The 19,581-nt window shown below is 43.8% G+C and overlaps 1 long non-coding RNA gene across 2 annotated transcripts in view; it reads left to right on the top strand.

Moving 5' to 3' along the window:
• LOC126500658 (uncharacterized) overlaps positions 1–18,878 on the top strand; it is a 59,623-nt gene extending 40,745 nt beyond the window's left edge. For both annotated transcript variants that reach the window (XR_007591393.1, XR_007591394.1), the window contains exons 2-3: positions 1,630–1,727; positions 18,193–18,878. This is a non-coding gene — a long non-coding RNA (uncharacterized lncRNA). The remainder of the gene's footprint in view (positions 1–1,629; positions 1,728–18,192) is intronic.
• Positions 18,879–19,581: the final 703 nt, after the last annotated feature.

Genomic DNA, 19,581 nt, shown 5'->3' with positions numbered 1-19,581 from the left:
CCGAGGGCTGAGGAGGTTCAGGCTCAGCTCTCCTGTGTGTGTGTGTGTTGTGGGGGGAGCAAATAGGGGACAGGTCACTCCCAGTCAATGAGGGGTAGGGACAGCTCAGGAGTGCTCTCCTACTTCAACACATGGTTTGCAAGGGCCCCTGTGGTAACACAAGCAATCGACATTCTCACAGACCCTAGCTACTTCAGGACCCAGGACAGTCGTGGTAATCAGTGGCAGTTTAAGTTTGAATGTCTCCATGGCTTTGAGTGAGAGCACAGACTTCTCAGATCTGGCTGGGCCCAGTAGCAGCATGGTCCCCGGGCTCTAACCTGACCGATGTCGCAGTTCAGAACCTAGGCAGTTGCACGGTCCCAGGTGGCAACCAGTGCCACAGACCTCAACATAGACTCTGGCAGGCTGTGGCAGGACCAGAGATCCAGAAATGGCTTCCAGCCACAGTTTGGGCCCAGGCGTAAATATGGCCCCAGGTGTCAGTGCAGGACACTCTGATCTATGTGATCCCTGTGGCAGCATAATCCTCAGGCCCCAAGATGGCATCAGGTGTTGGTCCAGACACTGGGCATCTGCATTGCCTTAGGCGGTAACTAGAGCCTCAGACATCAATGCAGACCCTGGCTGTGGTTGGGCCATCGACCCAGACAGAAGCAGTTCAGGCCAATGGTATCATGGCCATAGATAGCAGTGTGGGCCACTGAGTTTAGCATGGTTTCATCAGCAACACGTCCCTCAGACTCCAACATGGCTACAGAGTGGTAGCTCAGAGGCTGGGGGTTCTTCTAGCTTTGGGTGGCAATGTGGGCCATGGACGTAGCCAGGTTACAGTAGAACCATGGTCCTTGGCGGCATCCTGGGTTTGGACGTCAACAAGGCCCCAGGTGGCTGCACAGGCTACTCAGATTGTCATTGTTCTGGCTGCAAGATGGCCCTTGGACTACAGCTTGAGCCCAGGTTGTGGCCTAGATTTTGGTCATACGATCAGCCTTTCATGGTACAAGGGGCCATGGATATCAACACAGACTACAGCTGCAGCAGAACAATGGATTCATATATGGCCCCAGTTTGCAGTTGAGGCCCTGGTGTCACCATAATTCTGGATATCATCATGGCTCTGGGTTGTGCCCAGGGTACTCAGATCTGTAAGGCAGCTGCATGACCTTTGGATACCAACATGGCCTCAGGTTTCAGTTCGGATCCTGGGTTTCTGCACTGCCTTCAATGGTAGCAGGAGCTAAAAATATTAACACAGTCCCCGCCTGTGGTAGGACCATGGACCTCGATGTGGCCTTTGACTGAATCCCAGGCTGGACACCTCTATGGCCCTGGATGGCAGCACAGTCTATCTCATTTCATCTGTTCTCACTCCTTAGACAGATTACATTTCTACTTCACTTGGTCATTTACTTGCTACTTACTTAACTGAATTCTTCATGCAGCCAGTACTAAATGAGTACCCATTAACTGCAAACCATGGTAACAGAACATTTGTGGCTAGGGCTTTGTTCTGTTTTATTTTCACATCATTTTGGATCTTTTCCAGTTTTAGAAGGACCATTCAATTTCTACACCATTTCAAACCTGAGCCCTGGCTCCATCACCCTGTGTTTCTCCCGACAATAGCTTCTGTGACCTGACTGAGGATGGCCAAATGGAACCCTGCAATGAGAGTGACCACTCACTAGCTGAATTCACACGTCGGAAGCAGCAGAGGCCTCAAGGTAAGATGGTGGGAGGTGGTGACTGAGCTGCGATGAATGGCCCCAGAGCTGAGTCTTTCCGGATTGGTAGGTGTGAGCAGAAAGCACATGGCTGACACACAGTACCCACTTGGTCTGGCTGGAAGGGCGTTAGTGAGCTGCTCTTCAGTTCCACATGCAGGTGGCGGGGTGAGGAGAAAAGGGCAAATCCTTACCAAAAAAAAAAAAAAAAAAAAAAAAAAAAAAGGAAGCGGCCATCTCAGCCCTAAGGGCATCTTGGCATGATGCCAGTAGATTTGACCTATAAGCAGCATTGGGCCATCTTGACAGTGATCATTCTGTACCACAAACTACAGAGATTCCTTAGATTAGTGGTTTTCAACCTATGGCTTGAGACCCCTTCTGGGGGCCAAATCACAGGGACCGCATATTATATATCCTCCATGCCAGATATTTACATTATGATTCATAACTGTACCAAAATTGCAGTTGTGAAATAGCTACAAGGATAATTTTATCATGGGGGGGGGGCGGTCACCACTGCATGAAGAACTGTATTAAAGGGTTGTAGCATTAGGAAGGTTGAGAACCACTGGGCTAGACAGATGGAGAGGGTGGGCAAACCATCAGGGTTTTTGAGCTCAAGTACCAAGAACAGAAGCAGGTGGAGAAAAGCCTTCCAAAACAGGAGGACGGTATGGGAACATGAACTCCCACTTTTTGGCATGCAAAGTTCCTGCAACTTTTCTCTTGTTCATAGCAAAGCACAGTGGCTCTTACTGGGTTAGGACCCTTAAGTTCATGGCAAGGGGAGGGCTTGATTCGGGGACATCAGGGGATAGCCAATCTGTGGATACTCCAGTCAGTCAAATGGCACGGTATTAGCGTATAATCTACCCACATCTTTCCATATACTTTAACTAATCTCATGATTATTTAGACTCCCCAAGGCAGTCTGAAGGCAATAACAATGGCCGTCACAGTATAGTGTTTAGGTAATAATGATAAGAAGTCCATATGTATTCAGTACAGATGCAACTTTTGAAATATTTACATCTGTTGCTGGTTAAATCTGTGGTGTTCCGAATCCGAGGATGTGGCCATCACTGCTATGGATGGCTGAATATATTTAATCTTCCTAGGCTTTTAGTTTCTACATCTGCATAATGAGTTTCTTGATAGCTGTGGGAGTTTAGAAACAATGCATACAAAACAGTTTGCACAGTGCCCGGCAAGGAGGAGCCGTGGCTAACGAAAATGTAGTTATCATAAATTTAGGGAGAGTATAGTGCCTTTTCTGGAACTGAGTAATGGAGCCCATTGCAGGTATCAGAGCAGTGAAATCCCAGGGTTTCAGCTGCATGAGAGTCTGTTCTAGTATATGCAATCATCCGCTGCGGGGTGGGAGGTCTCAGGGTGATTTTCTCCCATATGCTGCCTCAGAGGCCCACGTTACTCCCATCTGTTCTGCCATCCGCTGGGATCTTAGAGTCGGCAGCCGGCAGAGGAAAGAGTGAAGATGCCCTGCATCCAGAAAGTACTGAGTTGGATGTGTGCCCACAAAGATGAGAACCAGTTGCATGGCCACTCTAGGAGATGGATGAGGGGCAGATAGATGGGTGGGATTCTTTCATGGTGACTGAATGGGAGCCCTTTCCTTGAAGCAAGTGCAGAGGGTTGAAGGAGGTAAACACGTCTGGTGGGCTGTTGGCAGGCTCTGCTCCAGTGTTCTCTGGAACTGAGCTCATGTAGCCAGGCTGGTCCTCCGGATGGACGTGTGGAGGTGCTAACCAGGGCAGCAGAGCCTGGCTGCTAGAAGCCTACTCAATGGTCCAGCTGCACCATTGTCATTCAGGAGCCGGTTATAAACCCACCATTCCAGACCCAGGAGGCCTGACGTGAAGAATCTCTGTGCAGATTCTGATTGTGGAGGGCTGAAATAGACCTGGAATTTTCTGTAGCATGCAGCAGCTTCTCCAGCTGTTTGGATGGTGCTGGTCCACAAACCACACTTTAAACAGGAAGCATGAAAAGATTCCGTTAAAAACTCAATTTTTCCCTGAATGACATTAGACATTAGATTCTGCAGTATGTATGAGGAGCTGGTGTGGGGTCCTTGTTTTTGTTTCCTTCATTTACCTGGCAAGGGTGGACGGCATTTCATTTGGAAGAGGATCCCTCCCAAGCTTTCCTTTCATCTGGGGAAGGCTGGACTCTGGAGATCATCCACAGAAGCCTGCAGATATGTCTTCCCTGACAGCAGGTGGCTGAGCACACTTTTCACATTTCCGGACTCGGTCCAGCTGAGATTCACATGCAGCTGTCTGCGGTGGGCAATGCTAACAAAGCCTGTACTGTATTAACATAGGAGTGCACATAGAAACTCATCCCAGTCTATCTTCTCAGCCCCCCTTCCCCACTGTGCTTCCAATGTATGGCAGTTCCAAGCAACAGCATGCTGATGTTCCTGGCTTTTCACAGATGATTCTCTCAGCTTCTGTGAAGCACACACATTTTCAGAAAACAAAACAAAATACGCCTTGACTCTGGAACAGTGCTCCCCCACCCCGTGAAATATACTGAGACATGTTCTCATCCTCGTTAACAAGCTGACCGCACAGCATTCACAGAAGTTAAAGGGCGGGGATGAGGGACTGTGCATTTAAAACACACTGAGACCTTTTTCTGGAGTTGGAGCCCTACCATGCCTTAATTTTCTATACCTTTTTGGTAAGAAGAGGAGTGGACCCAATTTGGCTGAAATTTGCTAGTTGCTCTTCTTTGATCTCTTCTGTCTTCATCACCTTTGCTTTGAACCTGTTTGAAAGCTTGAGGACTCCACTCTTGTCTGTGTGCCCTGGCACTACAGTTGAAGAAGGCGAGGGTTATATGAAGCATGAGCAAAAAGTGCAGGCAGAGTTTAAACCCAAACAGAAATTCACTGATGCTCACAACTTCCCCAGCTTCTTTGCAATGCCCGGAGAAATGAGGACCAATCAGTTGACATTACTCTGAGCGAGGTAACAGTCCATAGTTGGCAGACCTATGAGAGAGTCAAGGAGAAGTCGAATACGGCAGCTGGGAGGACAGACTCAGGGGGAGCCCATTTCTGCAGTACTACTGCTTCAGCTGGTAGTTCAGAGCCTCAGCTTCCTTGACAGAAAAGCATGGGTCACAGTAGCACTGTTGCCATGGGCATAATTCAAGGAATAAAGAGACCTGAACGGGAGAGTTTTAATATAATGCCAGATGCAAAATTAGTGTTGGTCAGTATTGAACATTACTGATAATGTTAATACGATTGACTCAAGACCATTTTGGCTGGCTGGATAGACAGCAGTCAACTCAGGTCACATGCATTGGTTAGGGTCCTTGCAAAATTGGGAGGAGCAGTCTGCATGCGCAGCAAAGCATTGAGCTCCTCCTCTTCTCGCCTCCCCAGGTGCCACAGCCATCCTCACACCTGCTTCTCATGCCAGATCTTTGACAAGCTACTGCTCCTGAGTAGTGTCCTAGGTTTACTTCCCAGTGTCAGGTCCAATGTGACTACCTCCTGTGTGAGCCCTACACCCTTGTATCCACCGGGTTTAATTCCAGATCAATGAAAAGGCATCTGCTTAGTTCAGTTAGCCAATGAGCAGACCCTTTTGGTTTGGGATCCTTTGACTGGTTCTGGATGAGGATTACCCTAGGTTGTAGGAATTAGCCATGGCCGGAAGAGCTAAGGGCGAGGCAAGCAATGAAGTATCTGCAACAAGGATATAGGCTCTTACTTTCCAGTGTGTTTCTGAATCTTTTGTTTCTGTCGTACCATCTCCGATTCATTCTTCAATTGGGCACAAGTAATTAATCATGCTGTTAAGGGATAAGGACTTGAGATAGTGTCTGGATTGATGAAAACTAGTTCCCAGAAACGGTAGATCTCTGAAAACAAGATATGTTTGGCCCCTTGCTAGAGTGGCTGCACCTTAAGCCTTAATCAACCTCTTAGGGACTTTTGACTTCTCACTGCTGTCTAGGCAGACCTTGATAGGCGTTTCTTTGTATTTGTCTGTCTCTCCTGCCTTTAGAAATAATTGCTGCTATTTTTCATTAAAGAAGAATTTTCTTGGAGAAAATTACTTTCTCAACCTTTTGCCTTTTCATGGCCTAAAAGTTACTGCAAGTTCTGTGGCCAGGGCTTTATAGTTTTGTTTCTGGATCTAATTCTGTGATCGAACTTGGATGGCAGGACATCAGAGAACACACCGGGGAAGTTAGCTGGTGTCTCCAAAATCCAGGGCTGGCTGATTGAGAAGTCCTGGTTCTCGTTTAAGGAGAGGAACCAATCACTCATCTATGTTGGATCTTAAAATGGGGTTTCTTAGTTCTTTCCACAGTAGGACACTAGGATATTATAAAATGATTATAAAAATCCAGGTCTTCAGGATTCTGCTCTTTCAGGACATTGAAATCTCCCAGTCATTTGTTTAGCTTGTTTCACACGGTGGTCAAGGGACTGGATTTTTCAGTCTGGGAAGATTGCAAATCCTGTAGTTGCTAATTCTGCTTCTTGGGTTAGCACTGCATCTTCTGTGTGTCTTATTTTTCTTCCTTGAGGCAGCAGAGTGGCAAAAGGCCTTTGGTAATTGGTATCATGCATATGGCACATACTCAAGGTATAGCTCCTGCCTGGCATGAAGGAAGAAGTCAGCCATGAACTACTCTGTTTTTCTGAGTAGTGTTGACTACTTGGAATGAGTACCAACCCAATGAGTTTGCACTGCTGTTAAGGATTGTCTGCTAAGAATCAATCCATTTGTCTTCATGTAACATACATATAGTTTTCATGCGTAGGGATGCAATTTTGTTCACACTTATGGAAACCTGATGTTGATGTGTGTGTGTGTGTTTCTACATTGCGAATCTGGTAAGGAGAAACACATACACACATAGTCACATCTATTTCATTCATTCTCACATCTGTGGCTTTGAGTGTGAGATGGTGCCTGCCGTCTATCCTCCTGTCCCCCCTTCATCCTAGCATCAGGGTGCAGAGTACTATGGTCTCTGAGGAACTTCCTTCAGAGTTAAGGAAAGCACCCTCTAGTGTTCCTTCTTGGTATTTGTTACTCCCTGAAAACAGGAGGCCAAAATGGATTCCCTTCCATGCGGTTTTGATTGCTGATTTCAAACTCTGTTACAGCAACAAATTAGTACATAGAGCCAATTTGCTTTGTCCTTTTTTTTTATTTCCCATTTGAGTGTTCCTTGTCTATTTTTCATTAAGCTTTATTTAAGGAAAACAGGCATACGAGTAGCTAACATTTACTGAACATTTGCTATGAACCAATCACTGGGGTAAGTGTGTGTGGGGTCTTATCTCATTTAATTATCACCAGAACATTGCACCAGGAATCAGGATCATCCTGTTTCAGAAGTGCAGAAACTAAAGCTCAGAGTGATTAAGTACCAGTTCATTTGGATCTTGGTCAAAGTAAACAATGCACACTTTAGCTGCAGTCAATATTCCATCCTAATGGCATACCGGCCCCTTCTGTACATTTGCCCTTTTGGGAAAATAGTAACTTAAAAAAAACAACTTTTCACCATAATTACTGAAAACATTCATTGATTTTACTATCTCTTCTGCTCTCAGCTTCTCTGTTCTTTTTCTTTTTTTCCTTATTTACTTTCTTCTCTTTCTTTATACTTTTTCTTACTCTAGGGTCTTGGAAGGAAGTTTCCAAAAACACAGGCATGGAAGAAAGTCCACTGTTTTTATCCTTCCTGCCCTCCACAACTTGGGAACTTGTGTTGTTTCCATCCTTCCTGCCCTCCCCTCTCCCTACTACTCTCTGACAACTTGGGGACTTGTGCTGTTCCACCCTTAGCCTCCTCACAGAAATCCTCAGCCAGTGTGCTCCCACAAGCCCCAGTTGCCTGGTGAAGTAGAAGCCATAGTATTTATACAGTTCTATGAGAGGAAGTGTGGAAAGACTTAAAGTCAAGGAGAGATGAGAAGTCAGCATTAAAGTTTGCCATCTTTGGAGGCCACGTGGACAGTCAAATCAACCAGAGTTTAACCAAGGGAGTTCCCAGCATCCTTGCTGTGGACCAAGATTCTTCCTTCGAGTGATGGGGATGGAGGAAGCCTGCTTGAAGCCTTGGGGAATCGCAATGAGATGCTGGTCTGCAGAGCCCAGGACAGGGTCTGGTTGTTAGTAACCACAAATGTGCTGTCCTCTGTACCCTTGATGTGCTGAGACACATATTTTCTGGTCAGCAAGATTCAGCTCTCTCTTTGTTGTGAGAATTCGGACATGAAATGAAAGGTACTTGGTCAAGCAGAGCCCCGCATGGCCAGCTGCAGGAACCTGGTCAAATTACTTTGTGTATTGAGCTTTTGTTTCTTCATCTATTGTGTCTGGGATAAAATATTGCATAGCTTTCTTGGACGAGGTATTTTGAAGAGTCTTTTGGACTTGGTCAAAATGTAATATTTCTCTTTGGTGTTAGCAACCGTGTTTTCCTATCACTTCTTCCCATCATTCATCCTGTCTTAGATTTTTATGTGTGCTGCTGGGAAAAAAAATGAAAGGTATCAGCCTATGAAATAAGGCAGAGGAACACAGAGAAAAAGCCTATTTTCACACAATTTGATAATTAAACAAAACTTCGCAGCAAAGAGCTTTTCAGTTTCATGTGGTCCCACTTATCTGATTTTACTTCCCATATTTGTACTTTTGGCATCAACCAAGAAATCATTGCCAAAGCCAATGCAAAGTAAATCATCATCAGAGCAAAACAAAATTACAGAATGAACAAAATCTTTGCACACCAAACATTTGACAAGGGGTTAGTATCTAAAATACAAAAGAAGCAAACTCCTATAACTCGATGTCAAATTCCCAAATAATCCAACTTCAAAATTGGCAAAGTGCTTGAGTAGGTATTTCTCTCAAGCAGATATCCAAGTAACCAATGTGTATATGAAAATGAACACCAGTTATCAGAGGAATACAAATGAAGGGCACAATGAGATCTCGTATGTCAAATCTGTTAGGATCACTATTATGATTGAAACATGTGGAGAAGAAAAAGGGGACCATTGTACACAGATGAGGGAGTTGTAAATTGGGAACCCAATAATAAAATAACATATACTCCTCAGAAAAATTCACTATGATATGCTCCAGCCTATCCTACTTTTGAGTATCATAAAGGAAATAAAATCAGGTTCTCACAGACGGTGTTGCCCTTCTGTTATGGCAGCATGTTGATGATAGCAAAGACAGGAAGTAACTCAAGTGCCCACTGGTACGTGAGTGGAGCAAGAAAATATGGTATGTACATACAATGGAATACTACAGATCCTTGAGAATTTGGAAATCTTGTCATTTGCATCAACATGGATGCATGTGGCAAGTATTACATTAGGTGAAATACATCATAAGTGTGAGGGTAAATAGAATCTACAATACTAGGGCTAGCGAGATGGCTCAGCAGTTAAGAGCTGGTATTGTTCTTATGGAGTCTTGCTCCCAGCTCTGCATCCAGACATTCACAGCTGCCTATAATTCTAGCTTCAATGCCTCCTGACTGCCACAGGTACTCTCTCTCTCTCTCTCTCTCTCTCTCTCTCTCTCTCTCTCTCTCACACACACACACACACACACACACACACACACACACACACACACTCACTTTAAAAACATCTTTGGAAAGGAATGGACAGTACTTTAACTCCTAGAAACAGAATATAACGATAACTCCCAGGGACTGGAAGGGAGTTAAATACACAGATATTCAGTTAATGTGAAGCTGTACGTAGGCAAAACGAATAAATCCTGTACCACAGGATGTTCATATCCAGCCACAGAGTATTGTGTACTTAGAAGTTTGTTGAGAGGGTAGTTCCTATGTTAAATGTTTTTGCCACAATAAAAAAGAATGAAAGCAAGTGGATACTAGTAATTTATGCAGAAAACATTTATACACACTTCCCTATTAAGACAGTGCCACTGAAGATGCCACCATCCAGGCCATAATATGTGTTGCAGTCACACAGTCGTCTCATAGGTTACATGAGGATAAGGATGAAGGACCATACTCTGCAAAGGATGCTGCTGAGTATGTGCTGAGTGATTTTGATGGAAAAATACGACATGTGAGATGGTTGTGCGCCATCCCAACCTTTCTAACTGGCCCAGCATATTGATTCTGTAAAGAAGGCATGACAAAGCACTGGGAAAGTTATTACTCTTATGAGGATGGCTTTGGCCAGGTCTCCAGCTAGTCATCCCTATACACTTGCTATACACTTGCAGATCCAAGCATGCCAATGGTTTAGTAAGCTGGAGGTGGGACCTGGCAAGTTGGTGGCAGGGCCCAGGAATCAGATCCATGGACTATTCTGGACTGACAGGGTTGTCTCTTGCTTTTTATGAGAAAATATGAATGAACTCTATTAGCTCAGCTATGTGGGAAGAGTCCTTCCTGAAACATCAATTCCAATGCTGTCAGCAGGCAACTGAGATGTTTGAAGCTGAGGCACAGCCAGCCTCACTTCCTCTCCCCTGCCCGCCTCAACTGTTTTAGTCAGGAGTGGAAGGAGATGCCCTTCCATAAATCCCACTTGGGGGAAAAGGCAGCTTTTTCTCCTACCGTTGTCCTGTAAGCTACTCACACTACCATGCTCTATAAGCACCCTTAGATTTCAGTGAGTAAGTCAGTAATATCCAATTTGAGGAAGCCAGTGGTATGTAACTGCAGCAATGGCAAAGTAGCTGGAAAGTAGAAGGCTTATGAACATGGTATTAATTACCCCGTGCCCCACATAGAGCATGGGCAGGTGTTTATGGGTTTCATTCAGCTGGCTGCCCTGGCTGTTATCAGGGAGAGTCACACCCCAGGGCACATCTTCCTGTTTCACGCTGAGCAGCCCTATAGCCTAAGTAATATTCTTGTTTTGAATTAAAAATATAATAATACCTGTCAATAATGTTATATGAGGTAGATAGTGTCGTATGTTATATGATGTGGATAGCCTCATCTGTTCCCCCAGGCAAGTTTTGTTAGAATAATAATTTTGAAGACTCTTCAAACACACACTTAAGGGAAAATGAAAACGGATCTCACCTTACGGAATTAAAGCACATGGTTCTGGGATGTAAGTCTCTCTCACTTATGTGATAATTGAAAAGTGTACCCTTGAGATAAATATTAATCTGTATATAAAATGATATGTTAAAAACATCAACCACAAGGTAGTTATTCTCATACTATTCCTCCTGTCTGTCTGTCTGTCTGTCTGTCTGTCTGTCTGTCTTTCTTTAACACATCTTTTGTCCACTTGGGATCATACGACCCTTTCTTTCTTTCTTTCTTTCTTTCTTTTTTTTTTTTTTTTTTTTTTGTCCACTTGGGATCTGCTTCCCTTTCTTTCATTTACTTCCCCAGAAGTCTTCATTATCATTTCAAACAGTTGACACTGTTTTAAGGGCGCTGGGTGTAGCACTAATGTACTACTCTCTGAAAGGCCTCATTACTGAAAGTCCTCTTCCCATGATGGAGTGAGAGCAGACTTGGCTCAGAGCAGCTGAGGTGAGCTTGCCATTCTGTGTGTGTGTCTTGGGCTGAGAGAGGGGAAGCCATGAAAGTTTTCTCAGGGCTGGTGCTAAGGCTGGCTCTGACGCTCGCACTGAGGCTGACACTGAGGCTGGTGTGCTTCTGGGTGTGTCGAATCTGAACAGAATTCTGTGTATGATACCCCATGTGTGGGCTGGAGTGATAGCTCAGAGGTTAAGAGCACTGATTGATGTTTTAGAGGTCCTGAGTTCAATTCCCAGCAACCAGATGATGGCTCAGAAACATCTATAATGAGATCTAGTGCCCCCTTTGGCTTACAGAAATACATGAAGGCAGAATGTTGTATACACACAAAAAAATGATACCTCATGTCTGCATGTCCTGACTTTTGTTTTATTTTACCTTGGGGGAAGGACTTTCAGGCTTGGGGTGTGGGGACCAGCTCTCATTTTAACGTGGTCTGCTCTGTTTTGGGATAAGTGCTCTAGGATTAAAAAGCCCATTCCTTTTTGTTGTGTAGGTGGGCAGCCATGTAGACATGCATGTTCACAGGCTGCCTCATGATGTAGGAGTGTCATATCAATCTGTTGATTTCATTGATTGAGCAATAAAGAAACTGCTTGGCTGGCCCTGATAGGTTAAAGCATAGGTGGGAGGAGGAAACAGAATAGAATTCTGGGAGGAAGAGCAAGTGAGCTCAGACCAGATAGCTCTGCTCTCTGGAGCAGAGACACCATGCTCAGCTCTCCCGGGTAGACCCGACAGCTCTGCTCTCTGGAGCAGAGACGCCAGGCTCCGCTCTCCCAGGCAGCTCCGACCCAGGATGGACGGAGGCTAGAATCTTCCCAGTAAGCGCACCTTGGGGTGCTTACACACATTACTAGAAATGGGCTAGTCCAGGTGCGAGAGTTAGCCGAGAAGAGGCTAGATAGAAATGGGCCAAGCAGTCGTTAAATGAATACAGTTTGTGTGTTATTATTTCGGGCATAAGCTAGCCAAGCGGCCGGGGTGTTGGGGACGCAGCCCCGCCGCTCCCTATTTCAACAGCCTCATTGCACCACTCATGGTGACTCCAGGCATTTAGAAAAACAAGTCAAACAAAACAAGAATTTCTTGGTCAAATAGAATGTATACTGTGTTGTTGTTTGAATCGAAAATATCCCCACAGGCTTCCAGTCCCAAATGCTGGGTCTCTAAGTGGTGGTGCTATTGTACCAGGTTCTTAGAAGCTGCACCTGGCTGGAATCAGGAGATCACTAAGGCTGGGTTCTTAGGTTTGTCTTGTTAACTTCCCCTCTTGCTCCTGGTTAGTTGTGTAATTTAAGGTGAAGAAATTCCTCTGCCACATGCCACTGTGACAATCTACCGAGTGTATGGAGCCAAACAACCATAGACTTGACTGTTTGAAAACAGTCAAAATACATCTTTCCTCTCCGTGGGTTCGAAGCCAGCCTGGTCTACGGAATGAGTTCCAGGATAAGTTCCAAAGCTACCCAGAAAAATCCTGTCTCAAAAAACCAAGCAAGCAACCAACCAAATAAACAAACAGAATTATGTCTTCCCTTCTTTAGGCTTTATCAGATATTTATTAGACTTACCGATTGAAGTCTAACTAGCACATACTTCTAGAATAAGGATCATAGTCTTAAGTGAAACAAGATACACATGCGTGCATACCCAACATATTGGTTACTAGAGCTGGGACAGAATACCTGAGTAACCTGAACCTGCAGGAATAATGTTGAAATATGGAGCGGCGGGGCTGCATCCCCAACACCCCGGCCACTTGGCTAGCTTATGCCCGAAACAACAACACACAAACTGTATTCATTTAAAGAACTGCTTGGCCCATGAACTCTAGCCCTTACAGGCCAATTCTCGCACCTGGACTAGCCCATTTCTAATGATGTGTGTAAGCACCCCAAGGTGCGCTTACCGGGAAGATTCTAGCCTCCATCCATCCTGGTGTCTCTGCTCCAGAGAGCAGAGCTGTTGGGTCTCTCCGGGAGCAGAGCAGAGTCTGACCTCACTTCCTCTTCCGCCCAGAATTCTATTCTGTTTACTCCTCCCATCTATGTTCCAAGCTATGAGGCCAAGCAGCTGGTTTATTATAACTTAACCAATGAAATCAACAGATTGATATATGACACTCCCACATCACTTCCCCTTTTTCTGTTTAAACAAAAAAAAAAAGGCTTTAACTTAACATCCAAAGCTCTAGAAATGACAGAGACATCTCGCTGCCTGGACAGTCACCCAAAGTTCCTCTGTACCGTTGGGGCATCCATCTTCGGCCTACAGGCCCATAGTTTCCAGCAGACATTTCCACAAAGCAGGAAATTTCAAAGGCAGTCACTATCTGCTTGTCCTGAAGAATGTCTTGCAGACTCTTTCATGAATCAGGAACCCCGAAAGATCATCTCACCTTTAGGCAAGTTCAGCAGTCCTCTCTCTGCGGGTTCTCTGTGTCCAGTTTATGCAATAGTCCAGGCAAGAGCAGTTTCTTGCCCAAATGGCTATCAAACTCCATAAGGATCCTCTTCGATGCCCATCTTCCTCTTGAAGTAGATTGGTGCTGCCAGGAGCAGAGTGTCTCATTGTCATGAAAAGTCCTAAGTTATTAAAACATTTAAAATGCCATATTCTATAATCTTTGAAAAATATGAAGAATGCCTATCTAAAATATATCTATGCACATCTAGAAAATCTTAACTAACATGACTACAAACTTAACTATTATTAATGATTATTCATTAACAATCTATATACATTACAAAATTAACCTTAAATTTAAATCACTAAAGCAAAATCCATATCAATGTAAATTATTCATACCTATATCATCTCCCCCTTTAAATGTAAAAGAACATTTATAAACAATATTTGGGAATATGGGCGCAGTTTTTTCTCTCCAAACTGCTTCCTGCTGAATGGGGGCGTCGTTAATTAGGTCTTTCATGGTATAACCTGTGTGCTAGTTTCATCTCAGTTGGCAGTTGAGCGAAGCAATTTTCTGAAGGTATTCACAGCAACCGTTCAGGAGGGCGTGGTCCATCATACCATATCGGAATAGAAGAAATGAACAGGGTCTCATCCTCTGTGAAAACAAAATAAGAAACTCCTTTCCAAAGTATCATGTCCTTAGATCCAAATTTCAAAGTCAAGGCATCAAAATCTCTACGATGGATTAGTTCAGCAGCATTTATAAACAAATATCTTTTAGCATCTGTTGCTCCTTCCTCAGCATTCAAACAATTCAAAGAGAGCATAATAGTATACAGTATCAAGATTCTCTGTGTATTTTCCATCTTTGTACGCTTTATTTTAACCTCTATTTCGTTTATTTTTACTTTTATTTTATATTCTCTGTATCTCTTTGACCTGGAATAACTCTGTAGACCAGGCTCTCCTTGAACTCTCAGAGATCCGCCTGTCTCTGCCTCCCAGGCATTGGGATTAAAGGTGTTTGCTACCACACCTTGAACTCACAGAGATCTGTTTGTCTCTGCCTTCTAGGCACTGGGATTAAAGGCGTGTGCTACCACACCTTGAAGTCACAGAGGTCAATCTCCCTCTGCCTCCCAAGTGTTGGGATTAAAGGCGTGTACTACCACACACAACTTCTCTTTTTCTTACTTTTTTTTTAAAACTTTTAACTTTTAGCTTGCATATATTTTTAACACACTGTAAATCATTTAAACATTTTCTTTATCTTTGAATCTCTTTACTGTATATCTCTCTTTTTCTGACCACACGAGCCTTTAAATTACTGAGCAATATGAGTAGGATTAAAGCCGTGGCTTTGCCAGCTAGATCCAGTCCATTCCTTAGCTTTCCAGCCTCATGGCGGAGATACAGGCTGTAGCCATGTTTATAGACACAATTCTATGGCGTTTCAAGGTCCCTGCCAGCCAGCGAGCTACAACAGACAACAGTCAAGTCCTCTCTCGGTAGTTGGCTCTCCTGCCTCAGTCAGAGTTTGCCCTGGCAGGACGGCCCAGAAAGCCGGCATTTTTAAACAGCACAGCTTTTTTCCTGCTACGGCTGAAAACCGAAAAGCATGCGTTCAGCTTTTCACCAACACCGTTTAAGTGTTTCGTGGCAGGACCTCTTAATGAGCTGCAGGGTTTTGCAGCTGAAGCTGAGTCAGGAAGCCTCTCTTAGATGAGAGCGCTTGCTTGCCTCTAGCAAGCAGAGTAGACCCAAGAAATTTCTGCTACCAAGAAAACATGCTTCACTCCATTCTTTCCCAAGCTTTCTCAGGCTTTTTGTGGATTCAGTTAGCCTCACGTCTGGGCGCCATCTGTTGAAATAGGAGCGGCGGGGCTGCGTCCCCAACACCCCGGCCGCTTGGCTAGCTCATGCCCGAAATAACAACACACAAACTGTATTCATTTAAAGAACTGCTTGGCCCATGAACTCTAGCCCTTACAGGCTAATTCTCGCACCTGGACTAGCCCATTTCTAATGATGTGTGTAAGCACCCCAAGGTGCGCTTACCGGGAAGATTCTAGCCTCCATCCATCCTGGTGTCTCTGCTCCAGAGAGCAGAGCTGTTGGGTCTCTCCGGGAGCAGAGCAGAGTCTGACCTCACTTCCTCTTCCGCCCAGAATTCTATTCTGTTTATTCCACCCACCTATGTTCTAAGCTATGAGGCCAAGCGGTTGGTTTATTATAATTAACCAATTACCTTCCTCCATCAGAATAAGGGTCCCAAATGGCAAGGTGTTGAGGGAGAGAACCAGGGATGAGAAACAGAGGATGGAGGAAGGTAATTGGTTAATTATAATAAACCAACTACCTTCCTCCATCAGAATAAGGGTCCCAAATGGCAAGGTGTTGAGGGAGAGAACCAGGGATGAGAAACAGAGGATCTAGGGGTCTCGCATAAGCTGATGACTTATGCCAAGCAAGTTTATTAAGAAGTAAAGCATCACATATACTATTTGCAGGGAGAAGCAGTCAAATATCAGAGAATTAAGTTAGACAAGCACCTAAGAACTGATAACCACAGGTTGGGGGCAGAGGGTAGGGAAGAAGTCACACACCGGTTCCAGTCCTGAACCAGTCTCGCCAAATCTGCTTCTGCATACAGCATAACAAAAGTTTCCTTTGCCGTTTCCTCAGGGTCCCAGAGAAAGTCTTGGGTCAGTCTGATTCCCCACACCCGAGAGAAACACTTAAAAAGAAAATGATTTATTTGGGCTCATCATGCAGGAGCATACTGTTCACCATGGCAATAATAGTGGAGGATTTCATGACTGAAGGAGTATGGTGACAATAATTCTTTGGAAAAACGTGTATTACTAATTTTAGTTTTCCTTTATGCTATGATTTCCTACTTCTGATTCTTTTCATCTTTTGCAATATGGAATGTCTATATTTTTATGAAGCACCATGCACATGGTGGGCAGAGTTAGAACAGACAAGAGATTCTCATATATGAGCTGAAATTTGTTAGAATGAGTTCTGAGGTCACAACATTTACTTTAAAAGTCCTGGCTAACTAATTATTTGCAGTCAGATTTTAAGAAATCATCCATTCTTCTGCTTGTTAATTTGATGTGGTTGGTAAGTTTACAATTTCTTTTCATTGGTATTGAAGTAAAGCAAAATAGAACAAAATGAAACCATCAGGGTAAGTGGATATGGGTGTTGCTTGATGGCTCTGGATTCACTCAGGGATCTCTTTTGATTTTCTGATTCAGCTTGTCACAAATATGGCAGGTACTAGGCATTCCTAACAGCAGTTTAAAAAGAGAAAGAACATGTGTACTCTGATGAGGAGTAATAATAATGACCAAATATAGAATATAAATAGATTCAGCAGAAAGCTATAACATAGTGGGGACCAGGGGGAATGGGTAAAAATCAAAGCATCTGATGTATTCATTTATTTAGACAAAGTTTTGCTGTGTAGCCAAGACTTTCCTACATTGCATGAGCCTCCTTAATCTGTCTTTTTAAAAATGTCATTTGCTAATTTTAATGTAGCTATTATGTCTGTACAGATTCCATCGCTTTCAGAGCCACTTCACTTTAATTGCAAATAATTTGTCATTACATGAAGTAAAAGGATTATAATTGCCTCAACTGCTTAGAACGAAAAATGTCAACTTCATTTTTGTCCCCAAACCAAAGATTTGTTTCATTTCCTCAGAGGTGATGCTTGCAATCAATAACCCAAAGGTAGTTCAATTATTGTCTACCTGATCATCTGTTCTATAATAATAAATCCCTGGGGTGGCTGTGTAATTACATGTAATGTGGTCACTACGGGTAGATCAGCAGACCCTATGTTTGAGGAGGAATGGGCAGCTGTGTAGAGTGGCTTCTCCATGAGATGTGGGATGGCAGCGCCGCTGGGAGATCAAGGAGGTCTCTCGCTGCATTCCCATCTCATGAGAAAGACCCATTGGAACCGGCTTTACTTGGTAAGGCTCCATGGGAGTTAGTGTCTCAGGAAAGAGCAAAGTTAGAGAAGAGGATAAGGAAGTTGAGGAGATGGGAAGGTTTTCTGTCTATGGGTCATGTTTATCAGAGGTTACAATCCAAGGTAGAGCGAAACAGGAAGAGGATACATATTTTAGTGTGAGGGCTCTTCTAGCTTGCTTACTGCCGCTGTGGTAAATACCATGATCAAAAGAAATCTGGGGAGAAAGGACTTATTTGGCTTCTACTTCCAGGTCCTAGTCCATCGCTGAAGCAGAAACCATGAAGGAACACTGATTGCTAACTTGCTCACCGGCTCATGTTCAGCTGCATTCCATCCATAGCCTAGACCCAACTGCCTAGGGAAGCTTTATCCCTCCTTCCAGTGCCCTAGGCCCACCCATGTCAATGACACTCTCTCACAGACATGGCCACAGGCCAATCTGATCTGGATAATTACTCAGCTAAAGCCCTCTTTTCCCAGGTGACTCAAGATTGTGGCAAGCTGAAAATCAAAACAACCGTACAGAGCTGATGAGCAGGTCGTCCTTGGTTGCTGAAGAAAGTGTGACCTTGAGTAGTTCCTGGTGCAAACGGACTGGAAGACACAGGGCCACTTTTATCAGCATTTGATTTATGCGGTTATATGGAATTCCAAGGTCAAGAGGGCTCCTGGCATTGGTTTAGTGCTTTTCTGTTGCCATCTTGACTTAAAACTTAGTACTGTTTTAACAAGATTTTTTCTATTTGTGTTTTCTTTTGAACCCTAGGATTCGTGTAGTTGGCTTTGGTAAGGGGTCAGGTGAATCATGGGTAGCAGGACAATTCTGTCTTCACACTGGCCAACACCTGGACTTTACTCGTTGTCTGTCTGCTTCCCCACAGCACCGATCAAACTTCATGGGTCAATTGGTCATACTGAGACTCAGCCAGATTTCCCTCCCACACACCTTCCAGGCGTGATATTGACAAATTCTGCTCAGGCTTCTTGTCTTGGCTTTGCCAGTAGTTGATAGGAAGAAAGAGACCACAGCAGTGTTGTGGAGGAAAAGGCTATTAAATAGGGAGCCTTTAAAAAGCTGCTCAGGTCATCTATGAATGGTGGAGGGAGGGACAGTAAGAGGGGCTGGGCAGATGGTGGAGTAGAGGTACGGGAAGGGCAACATAGGAGCGAGATAAGTATGAAAATATTTTGAAACTCATTACTTTGTATACTAACTGTAAAAAACAAATAAAAATTTCCTATATTTCTGATATCAGAGTATTATTATTTATTTCACCACTGAAAATAGGTTCTTCTCCAGTTTTATAGAATCTGGACACTTAACAATAATTAGGGTGCAAAAAGAAGAAATATTGCCATATATGTTCAAATTGCTCTTATAAGAGAACACATTTTATTTCTTTTTCTTAACATATTTTTCTCCAGACTGTTTAAGGGATAGGGACACGTTTTCTAACTCCTTTGTGCTTTAAGAGATGATTGTACCATTAGACACAGCTCATGGCTAGGTATATAATGTAATTATGGTAAGTTGCCAGGATTTGTTGCTACCAACTATTAATGCAAAGAGAAAGAACAATTGGTTACAGGAAAATCAATTCAGGGTTGACCATCTAGAAACTGATCTGATGATACTGAGTCACTTCTGTTTGAAAAGAAATTGTTTTTCTTTCTTTTATTTCTTTGTAACCTGTTGTGTCTATTGACGAATACATTCAGATATCAACAGCATTGATGTAATGTTGTGCTTAGTGTGTGAGGGGAAACAAACAAAAACCTAGACGTAGCAAAGCTAAGTTTCCATGCATTCAAAATGAGATCTTAATAAGCAAAACCTGCCAGGGAAATGACCCATTTATCTTGTTCATT

This window comes from Alexandromys fortis, unplaced genomic scaffold, assembly GCF_014885135.2.
Source record: "Alexandromys fortis isolate MF-2015 unplaced genomic scaffold, M_Fortis_MF-2015_v1.1 scaffold_46, whole genome shotgun sequence".
Classification (NCBI taxonomy): domain Eukaryota; kingdom Metazoa; phylum Chordata; class Mammalia; order Rodentia; family Cricetidae; genus Alexandromys; species Alexandromys fortis.
The sequence above is the reverse complement of the archived record's forward strand: the minus strand, read 5'-3'. Positions and strand labels throughout refer to the sequence as shown.